The following is a 10,985-nucleotide window of genomic DNA, read 5'->3' as shown; positions in this document are numbered from 1 at the left end:
CCTCGGGCCTCTAGTATATATATAAAAGCCTAAGCGACCATTACAACCGAACAACCAGTTGACCAGTCACTATGATGTGCACTGACCACCAGGGGGGCAGGCACTCAATGTAGGAGCTGCCCCCTGGTGGTCAGTACACTCCCACAGCCAACCACCTGGGGCCAGCCAATCTCCCATGGTCCCTCCCCTTGGCCAACCTGATCGGCCCCCATCAAGACTAGGTGAGATGGCCCTGATCACCTGATCACCAGCCAGGCTGAGGGACCCCACCCATGCACGAACTTGGGACTCTAGTTATTAATAATGAACTACAATGTTCGCTAATGACTGATTATTATAATTGTGTTGCATTCATTTCCCTTACACACATTACATGCAGGTGCACCATTTCTCTCCACAAATACTAGCAACGAATATTTTTGCAGCTGATTGCCATGTCATTAGTCTTGGACTGACTTATTTGGTGTGCGCAACAGGAAATATTTCGCTTTCGGAGAACAAGAAAAATAAGTTTATTTGCGTTACGCTGATTATTTTGTGCAGTTCAGTGGTGTCTGGTAAGTTAATGTTCAAGAAAAAATATTAATTTTTATTAAAATGTTCTATTATTTTATGTTAATGATGACTCATTTATTTCAGCCCTTTGTATTCAGCATGTCTCTATAAAAATAAACCTATGTTTCTATGAACATTGAAGCTTTTGTTTTTTTGCAAGCCACATAAACTTAAACCTTATTTATTTGGACAGTGTTAGCCTTGGAGTTTGACATGCTTGCACTGTCTGCGTACATGAGTTTTTGTTTGTCTTGTTTTTGTTGCTTTCCCACATGCAGTACAAGTGAAATTCATCTCATTGGTTTTGTTATGATAATCTAATACTCCATATCTTACATCCTGTGTATTCTTTATTTTTAGGTCATTTTATTATCACTTAACTAGTATCTGATTTCAATTATAATTTGTTTTGACTGTTTATTTAACATTTACCTTCTTCACTGGAATTTTAATTATTTGTTCTAATTTCTATCCTACAAAATCTGGTAGTTTTATTGCCATAACATGCCCAAGTGCCTTATTACGGGTTTCACATGGGAGAGATGCTGTCCCCACCGGTCACCAGAAGAGGGCGTCTTTTCTATGTGAATAGTAAACAAATGGGCTCATGCTCGGGCCCAAGGCCAACCTTTCATTGAGTCCTGGATCCCTCCTCTTGCTGACAGATGGACAAGACTCACCTGCTCTCTGTAAAAACTAAACACACCTCTTCCTTGACTCTCTATCATTCACCAGATATTGCTTCTTATCTTTGCCTAGTTTTTTAGCAAAACCTTTTGGAAGGAGTGTCTGCACCATTCCCACCTCCCCTCATCCAGCTCCCAGGGGTTTGATGCCACTCAAGTCTGACTCGTTCCCATCTCTCCACCAACAGGACCCCTGTCCATACGAGATCATAATGCACCTGCATGACCTCATCAGCCCTTCATCTGCCCATTGTTGATCTGACCTGGCCCCTAATTGTGTGGCCTTGGGCAGCTGCCATAGGGGTCCCTGTCAGATGGACAGGCAGCAGACCACCTGGGAAGAGTGAAGGAACCCATTGCAAGGTAGGTTTTCAGGAGAACCATACATGGTAGAAAAAGGGGTGGGACTATATGCCCAATATCTAGGGAGTCAATAAAAGTGATTGTTTTAAATATACAAGCATAGGGGACAAGAATGTGGACAAAAGCTTTCAGTCGATACTTTTCTTTCTATTATTATTATTTTTAATTAAATCTTTATTGTTCAGATTATTACAATTGTTCCTCTTTTTGCCCCCTCCCATAGCTCCGCTCCACCCAGTTCCCACCCCCCCCCCTGCCCTTTCCCCCCCCCCCCCCCCCCCCCCCCCCACACACACACGAGGTCATGTGAACACACAATGAAATGATTGCCCTTTTCAAGCTAGGAAGAGGGCCCTTACCAAAACCAAATCTTCCAGCACCTCGATCTTGGATTGATCAGCCTGCAGAATTGTGATGAATAATTGTCTGTTGTTTAAGCCACTCAGTCTATGGTATTTTATTATAGCAGCCCAAGCTGACTAAGACACTTATTTTGCCCAGAACTATGCTAGGCACCTTTACATCTAAGTCCCTATATATGTCCTAACCTGCCCAGATCAGGTGACTGTCATCATCACTCAACATGTAAACAAGACACTAAGGCCCAGAGAAGGTAAACGATCATCCCAAAGACACACAGTAGGAAGGGGCAGAGTTTGGATGGAAAAAAAAGAATTCACATTTTGTTCAGAGGACCTAAAATGTGCTTGTTGGTTAATTAGAATCAAAGAATGTTAAAAACAGAGGGGCCTTCACCTATTTGCCAGCTCAGCCATGTAGTATAGGCATAAAGAAACTGTGGCCCAGAAGGGAACATGACTGCTGACAGCTCTTGGCAGAGCCCAGAGGCCATGTATGTATGCATGCATACATGTGTGCACACGTGTGTGTTATCAGGGCACTCTGCTCCTCAAGCCCACACTCCCTCTGATTGCAGAATAACATCAGGGGTTATAAGAGAAGCAGCCAGAACAAGGGACTCATAAGGGCTGAGGGGGAAACCTTCAGCCTTCACAGAGGAATCACATTGTACCAAAATGGAACAAAATCCCCACTGACTATGTCTTACATGTCCTAGCTGTATTGGTGAGCCCTTGGGAGAAAGCAAGAGAGACGAGAGCAAAGGGGATATAAATAAAAGAGAGAATTATAATTCAGAGAGAAGAGGAATGTGAAAAAGCAAGAAGTGTTGACTAAGAGGGGGCACATGTTAGACCTCCTTCCTCTCTCACCTCCAGCACTCACCCAGTAGGGGCTTCAGGAGGCCTATGAAGAAGGGGCTTAGCTGGCTAAAGGGAGGCAGAGGTGGGGCTGCCTGGGGCTTCCATACAGAATGTCATTTCCCAGTGGGCAGCCTGGCATCACCTAGGAGCTTGTTAGAGATGCAGGGTCTCGGAGCCCCACTCCAGACCTACTGAGTCTGAATCTCATTTTAACAAGATCCCCAGATGCTATATATGCACGTTAAAGTCTGACAAGTACTTCCCTGGACACCCTGCTTGCAGGGAAAGCGCTGTGTTTTTATGAAGATTGCATGTTTATTTGAGATGATTTAAGTCGGCTGATGACGAAAAAGCATGGGAAGTGAGGAGAACTAATGCCCCCAAGTTGGCCTTTGGTGTCATCATGGTGTCTTTCAGGATAAAAGATTGGTAGGGGTTGGAAATGCCTGTGGGAACCAGTGAGGGACTGAAATCCCTATTGAAGACAGAAGGCTTAGGGGTGGAGGGGACTGTGGAAGATGGTCTGGGATTTTCCCCCCACGTGGTTTCTTTAATTTAGCCTGAAAGTTCTCATAGCAGTACTTGTATCTACCAATTGGTCAAATAATTCATGTCAGCAATTCTGGTTCTGCTTAAAATGGCAGTTCTCGGGGACCTAGTTAGTGACATCCCTCCCCCCCATGCATGAGCACATATGCCCCCACTCTAAAAAGCCAGAACGCACTACCCATGCTTCCATTCCTGTTCCTGACATCCTTCACTCAACTGAGAACCTTTGTGGAAGTTCAGCTGAAGACAGGGCTGTGGGCAGATCTTAGTGGGTTAGCAGCTTCTCAATCCCTCCTAGAAAGGAATGGCCCACAGGAAAGTCCCCTTCAGGACTCACGGAGGCAGAATGCCCTGCCCAAAGGGTCAGGAAACCAGCCCACAGAAGCAGGCTGGGTTGCAGGGAATCAACAGGGCAGAGCAAACAGCTATGGCTGATCCTCAGCCCTGCCCTAAGAGGCCCCGGGTCTCAGTGTCCCACGGTAATCGCTGCAAGCACCTCTGAGAGAAGCCGCCCTCGAGTTCCGCCCAATGCCAGACAGTCCAGTTTCTCCCCATATGAGTCTGGGTCCCCGGAGACTCACCCAGAACTGGAGTTCAGAGCAGTCGGGAGCTTGTGTCTTCCTCCAGATTGAAAAAGACAACCATGTCCTCAGTTGCCAGCCCTTTCTGCGCATCTCCGTATCTCTGCACTTTACTTCTGAACCTCCTCTGAGTCTCAATGTGCTTTTCTCTTTACTTCTAGTTGTAGAATTTCCACTCAGCCAGCCTTCCTGTGGTTCTGGATGATGTCTGTTTTGTCTTTTCGTTGTATTTTTGAAGTGGTTGTGTGAAGCAGCAATTTCAGGTGTTTACCTATGCTGCCATTTTTAAAACATTATCTCTATTATTATTATTATTATTATTATTATTATTATTAAAGTATTGTTGTTGGGGTTAAGAAAGTAAAAGCCTCACAGCTACTATGTAGAATTAAATAGATTACTACACTTAGTCCATTTTTAGGTGAATATCACTAAACTACAATAGGTCTCTATTTAGTGAAAAATTCAGATGCTGATGCAAAGTTTCAAAAGCCTCATTTAACCTTTGCTCCAGTAAGAGAGAATGGGAGAAATTATATAAACTTATGCATCCATGGTCCCATATAATAAGTGAAGTTTCATAGGGAATTGGGTGTACTTACTACAATTCTAGGTTCTTCTTTAGACCATCTTTTCCTTCCATCCCAGAAATGACCAAAGTTGTACTACCAGCTTCTAATTTCATGGGCTCAAATAAGGCACAATTTTGTCAAATTCCAGTTTTAAATTGCAGTGTTTTTCTGAGATATTCCAGCTCTTGATGGAAGAAGCTAACAGCTGTGTGATCTCTGGGACCCAGAAGTCATCTAGGAAGCCCTTCTTACATTGGGTTGATCCCCTGGCAGAAATGTTAGCTAGACCACAACTCTGCCTGCAGAGGGACTGGCCAGCCACTGACTCCCTCAATGTCCCTGATTCTGAGACAGGACTCAGGAGAATGGTATTGTATCATCATTAAATGTACAGGGAGAGCTGGAGCTTTGAAAGGTTATTTCAAGATCACTCAGCTAATACGTGGCAGATCAAGGACTTTGATCCAAGGTCTATATGATCCCAAAGCTCTTTAACTATTAAGTGAAATTCCTTTTGTTATTATACCCGAAAAGATCACTGCTGACTTTATGGCTCAGATTATTTCTTTGATGTCTGCATCTTGGTCATAATATACCTTTCTACTCCCCAATATTAGTGGCCATTGTTTGATAAGTAAGGAACTCGAGTTCCCTGTGTCCCCTCTTTTCCTTCTTTCCTTCTTTCTCTCTCTTTTTAAAAATATATTTTTATTGATTTCAGAGGGAAAGGAAGAGGGACATAAAGGTAGAAACACCAATGATGAGAGAGAATCATTGATTGGCTGCCTCTTGTAGGCCCTCTACTGGGGATCGAGCCCACAACCTGGGCATGTGCCCTTGACTGGAATAGAACCTGGGACCCTTCAGTCTACAGGTCGACGCTCTATCCACTGAGAAACACTGGCTAGGGTCTTCCTTTGTTCTCTTCCTTCCCTCCCTCATTTATTTCCTCCATGCATCCATTTTTTCATTCACCCATTAGTTGGTTCCTCTAAACTAGCTCTCAGTCATTTAAACATATATTTGGCTACCTTCTCTATTCCAGCCACTGTTCAAAGTGCTGAGAATGTGAGATAATAATAGGACTTGTTACTTTAGTAATTCATGGCATAGTGAAACATAGAGTCATGAGCAATATAAAGTAAAACTGAGATGGAGAGAGGAAAGAGATGGAAAAGAATTTCAATGTTTTACTCTGTATTCTTCTGGCTTTACCACAATAATGCATTGATGTAAAACCTGTATTAAGAAATACTCTGGGCCTGACTGGCATGGCTCAGTGGTTGAGTGTCAACCTATGAACCAGGAGGTCATGGGTCCATTCCCAGTCAGGGCACATGCCCCAGTTTCGAGCTTGATGCCAGTATGGGGGGTACGCAGGAGGCAGCGCATCAATGATCTCTCTCATCATTGATGTTTCTATCTCTCACTTCCTCTCCCTTTCTCTCTGAAATCAATAAAAATGTTTAAAAAATATTTAAATTCTGGGAAGAAATACTGCCATTTGGGACAATATGGATGGATCTTGAGAGTATCATGCTAAGTGAATAAGGAGAAGAGAAAGGACAAGAACTGTATGATTTCACTCACATGTGGGCTTTAAAACAGAAAGTGCCAATGAACAAACAAAACAAACAAACTCATGGACACAGACAACAGTATGGTGGTTACCAGAAGGAAGCAGGTTGGGAGAAGTTGCAGAGGGTAAAGGGGTCAACTATATAGTGACAGAAGGAGACTCGCCTCTGGGTGGTGAGACATGTAAATGATGTTATAGAAATGTCCACCTGAAACTCATGTGATCTTATTTAACTGTTAGCCCAATACATTTCATTTTTGAAAATTTAACATAAAAAGAAAAAATTACTCTGGTCCCCAAAGTCTCACCTGGTTGTGAGCTATGCAAGAGGCGGCATGGGTGTGAGCTTGTCCAGAATGGATCAACCTTCTCTTAAATAGGAAGCAAAAAAAGTTACTGAGCGTAAAAAGGAGAAATCATTTTCATTTACAAAATTTCTCCTCCTTATTTACCTTCGAAAAAGGGAGATTTTCTTCGTATTCCTAAAAGGGAAGCTGACATGCAATAAAGATAAATGAATAACTGGATGATTTGCAAAGCAACTGGGTTTTTTTTCATTATTTTTTTCTCAAACAGAAAAAGCACCAAACCTCAAAGTCATAAGCAGAATGAGAATGGGCTAGAAAATGCTGACTTATGATAGAGGTCTTTTTCCTTTTCATCAGCCACAAACTTGGATCTGTCTATAGAGAAAACATTCTCAAATGACACCCAACCCCTCGCTGAGCATCTTCATTGGGAATGCAAGCATTTCCCCTCCTGCTGAATGTTTCAAACTCTTTCCCAGGTCACCTGCCTCCGTGGATGTGCACTGAAGAACCAGCCACCGCCAGACACTACCAGTTCATCTTATAATCCCAGGAATTTACTCACAATGAGGCTCTTATTCCTCCTCCTCCTCCTCCTCTTTTGTCTCTCGCAGATGGTGTCAGGTGAGCTGTGGATCTGGCTGGTAAGGTGACATGGTGGCTGATCATGAGCCGGGAGCAGAGAGGGCTGAGTGGTTCCTGATCCAAGGATGCACTGACATGTGTAACAACCGATGAGGATTGTAGCTGAAAGAAGTGTAGTACAAAGTCCTTGACCTGCCACTTATTAAAAAGATTTTCCCAAGGCTGCCCATCATTACTAGTTGGTAATAAACCCATAACTAGCCACAGAGATAGATAACATGTACAGGGGGCTTTACAGCTTACAAACAACAACACGTCCTAATAGCAAACACTATTGACCACTTCCTCTTGACCAAACACCACAACAAAACCTTTCCCCCTCCTATCCCACCTCATAGCAGCATTTACATTGATGGGGCAGGTACTTTAGGCTTGTGTCACAGAAGAGAATAAGAAATGAAGTAAGTCCCCTAACCTGTTTGGCTCAGTGGATAGAGCGTCGGCCTGCGGACCGAAGGGTCCCAGGTTCGATTCCGGTCAAGGGCATGTGCCTTGGTTGCGGACACATCCCCAGTGGGGAGTGTGCAGGAGGCAGCTGATCGATGTTTCTCTCTCATTGATGTTTCTAACTCTCTATCCCTCTCACTTCCTCTCTGTGGAAAATCAATAAAATATATTAAAAAAAAAAAAAAAAGAAATGAAGTAAGTGCTCCCAGTCACACAGATTGTATGAAGTGAAGCCCTTAACTCAAGCCCAAGTGGCTCTGGTTTTCATTAAATAGTCAACAAGCCCAGAAAGTAAATATATATATTAAATTACATGGAAATGATGAATACGTTTTAGTATAACTATGGCCCAAGCATTACTTGGAACATCCTTCCACTAAAAGATTTGTTGTTGTTTATCTGGAATTCAAACTTAACAGGGTGTCCCATGTCTCCCCTGGTGACCTGATGCATTTGTCAGCTCGTGCCAGGTCACACTGTGGTGACAAGGACACCCAAATCTTGGCATCTCAAAGGAGCAAAGCTCTCATCTTGGTCACAGAGGAGCTCTGCTCACTGGAGCTGCTTAGAGCCAGCCACCACCAGTCACCACCAGGTCATCCCATAACCCCAGTAATCCACTCACTATGAGGCTCCTGTTCCTCCCCTTCTCCTCCTCGTGTGTCTCTTGCAGATGATGTAAGGTGAGCTATGGCTGCCTTTTCATCAGATGCATAAAAAGATCCAAAAACTAATAAAGTTGAAAAGGCAGCCTCCACCCTCGCGAAGCTGCTGGTCTCTGTGTCCGAGGAAAGCATTCCCAGGGTTCCCACACTCCGGGAGGACGTGTCACTTCTGCTCAAAATTTATTAAACAAGCAAGTCCCATGGCCCCACCCAATTACACAAAAGGTAGATCCTACTTTGTGTCAAGAAAATGGCCAGGCCCGCCAGCATGGCTCAGGGGTTGAGCATTGACCTATGAACCAGGAGGTCACGGTTTGATTCGTGATCAGGGCACGTGCCGGGGTTGCCCTTTAGACAGAGAAGGAGATGCTTTAGGAAGCTTTCCTGGTGCAGCTTATCCTGAAAAGGGCCAGGAAGTAAATATTTCAGGCTTCAGGGCCATAAGGTCTCCGTCAAGACAGCCCACCTCTGCTGTTGTAGACTCAAGGCGCCACGGACAATATGGAAACAAGGAGCCACTCGTCTTCCTATAAAATTGAATCTGTGATGGACACTCACATTTGAATTTCATGTCATTTTCATTTAAAACATGTGAAAACCACGCTAAGCTCGCAGGTCACACGAAGGAGGTGGAGGGCTTTTGCCCTGTGGACATGACTTGCAGTCTCACTGTGCAAGGTGAATTCCAGCAGTTTTGGGGCACCATGCCTTTATTTCACTTTATGCTTTTTTCTTCACCTCCCCTGCTTTACAGGCTATGAAAAAAGAAAGAAAAACAAGGAATGTGAAGACATGGGGGGCGCCTGCAAGCACCAGAAGACCCACGGGTGCTCCATCCTGCCTGCAGAGTGCAGGAGTCGGAACAAGCACTGCTGCAGAGTCTAGCTCCCACACCACAGCGCCCCGCCCAGCCCTGCTGCTTGCCCTGCTGACTCTGCTCAATAAAGGCCTACCACTCACGTGGGTCCTGGACTAGGTCTTTCCTGGATGGGCATGCTCAAATGACAGGCCGTTGAATGGGGTGGTGGGAGCATTTAAGTTCTATGGTTGCTTACACCACTAACCAGCTGGTTGACTTCGGACAAGGCCATTCCTTTTCTAGGTCTCAGTCTCTGTACCTGCAACTATTGAAACTGTTGTTCTCCAAGCCACCTGCAGTCTGTTCATGTGTGTCTGCATACCTGTGGGCTGAGGGTAAGAGCTCCGAGGGTGTGTGTGTATGTGTGTGTGTGTGTGTGTGTGTGTGTGTGTGTGTGTGTGATGTGTGGAGAAGTCCCTTAGATTGCGTTCTCATTTTCACATCCCTCAGTGGCTCTTGGGTATCAAGCCATGGCCCAGTTGATGCCAGGGAAGCAAGCTAGTTTGGGGCCCTGAGGAGCAGAAAGCTTTCAGTTGGCACGTAGGCATCACCCATAGGACCAGAGATTGCAAAACCCAGCCCATCGTTCCAAGGAGAACTGAGACTCGGAGACCTAGTGGTTTTAAAAAAAATATTTTTATTGATTTCAACAAGGAAGGGAGAGGGAGAGAGATAGAAACATCAATGATGAAAGAGAATCATCGATTGCCTCCTGCATGCCCCACACTGGGGATGGAGCCTGCACCCGGGCATGTGCCCTGACCAGGAATTGAATTGCAACCCCCTGGGTCATAGGTCAAAGCTCAACCACTGAGCAACACAAGCCAGGCCAGATGTAGTGATTATTTTCTTCTCCCCAAAGGTGCTGTCCAAATAGCGAGATTCCTTTAAAACCACGATGTTAGAACCCAAGAGATCGTCTCCAGGCCGGCTGAGATCTGAATTGTAATGGAGAGCCTGCTGCTCAGGCTGGGAAACACAATCTTCCACCCATGGGAATGGAGTGTCCCCCGTTTTGAAATGGTGGGGACATAGTTTCTTAGCCACAGTTATTCTTGGTGACTTCGTTTTTGTAACGAATCAACCGCTCATGCATTTCATGCTCTAGGGCAGTGATGGCGAACCTTTTGAGTTCAGCGTGTCAGCATTTTGAAAAACCCTAACTTAACTCTGGTGCTGTGTCACATATAGAAATTTTTTGATATTTGCAACCATAGTAAAACAAAGACTTATATTTTTGATATTTATTTTATATATTTAAATGCCATTTAACAAAGAAAAATCAACCAAAAAAATGAGTTCGCGTGTGACCTCTGACACGCGTGTCATAGGTTCACCATCACTGCTCTAGGGAGTGCAAAATGGAAAGGCTGCTTTGGAAGGTAGATGGCAAGTGTGAAACATGCTGACCGCATGGCTCAGTCACCCTCCTGGGTATTACCCTGGAGACGTGAAATGTGTGCTCTGACTCAAAACTTGTGAGAAATGTTCATGGCAGCCTTTTCATAATTGCCAGCAAGGAGACACTAATGGGCATATTCAGGGTGATCAGTGATTCTGGCTTAAATAATCTGGCTCAGGCTGCTAGCAGTGGCTGGAAGAGATGCTTAGTTGACTGAAACCCTAACTTAGTGACACATTAAAGAAAGTTGGGGTGTCAGGACATCTGAAATACACCTTAGAGAAAGGAACCCAGGACCGAGGGAGGAACATGGGAATTGATCTGTTACGTGTGACCACAGAGCACACTCTGGCTGGCCCTGAGAGGGCCCCAAGGATGTTCCCTTCACAAACAAAGGCATCAGCAACTCGTTCATGAGAAAAAGTCTATGGTGCTTGTCCTCTAGAATCGTGGGACATGGGGGAAATCCCACCACTGGTGCCATTGAGGAGGTTAGACTATCAGAGGCCAAAGGGCAATATGTGATGGCCTAGTCCATGGTCGGCAAACTG

This window comes from Myotis brandtii, unplaced genomic scaffold (assembly GCF_000412655.1).
Source record: "Myotis brandtii unplaced genomic scaffold, ASM41265v1 scaffold651, whole genome shotgun sequence".
NCBI lineage: Eukaryota > Metazoa > Chordata > Mammalia > Chiroptera > Vespertilionidae > Myotis > Myotis brandtii.
Note: the sequence above shows the minus strand (reverse complement) of the source record.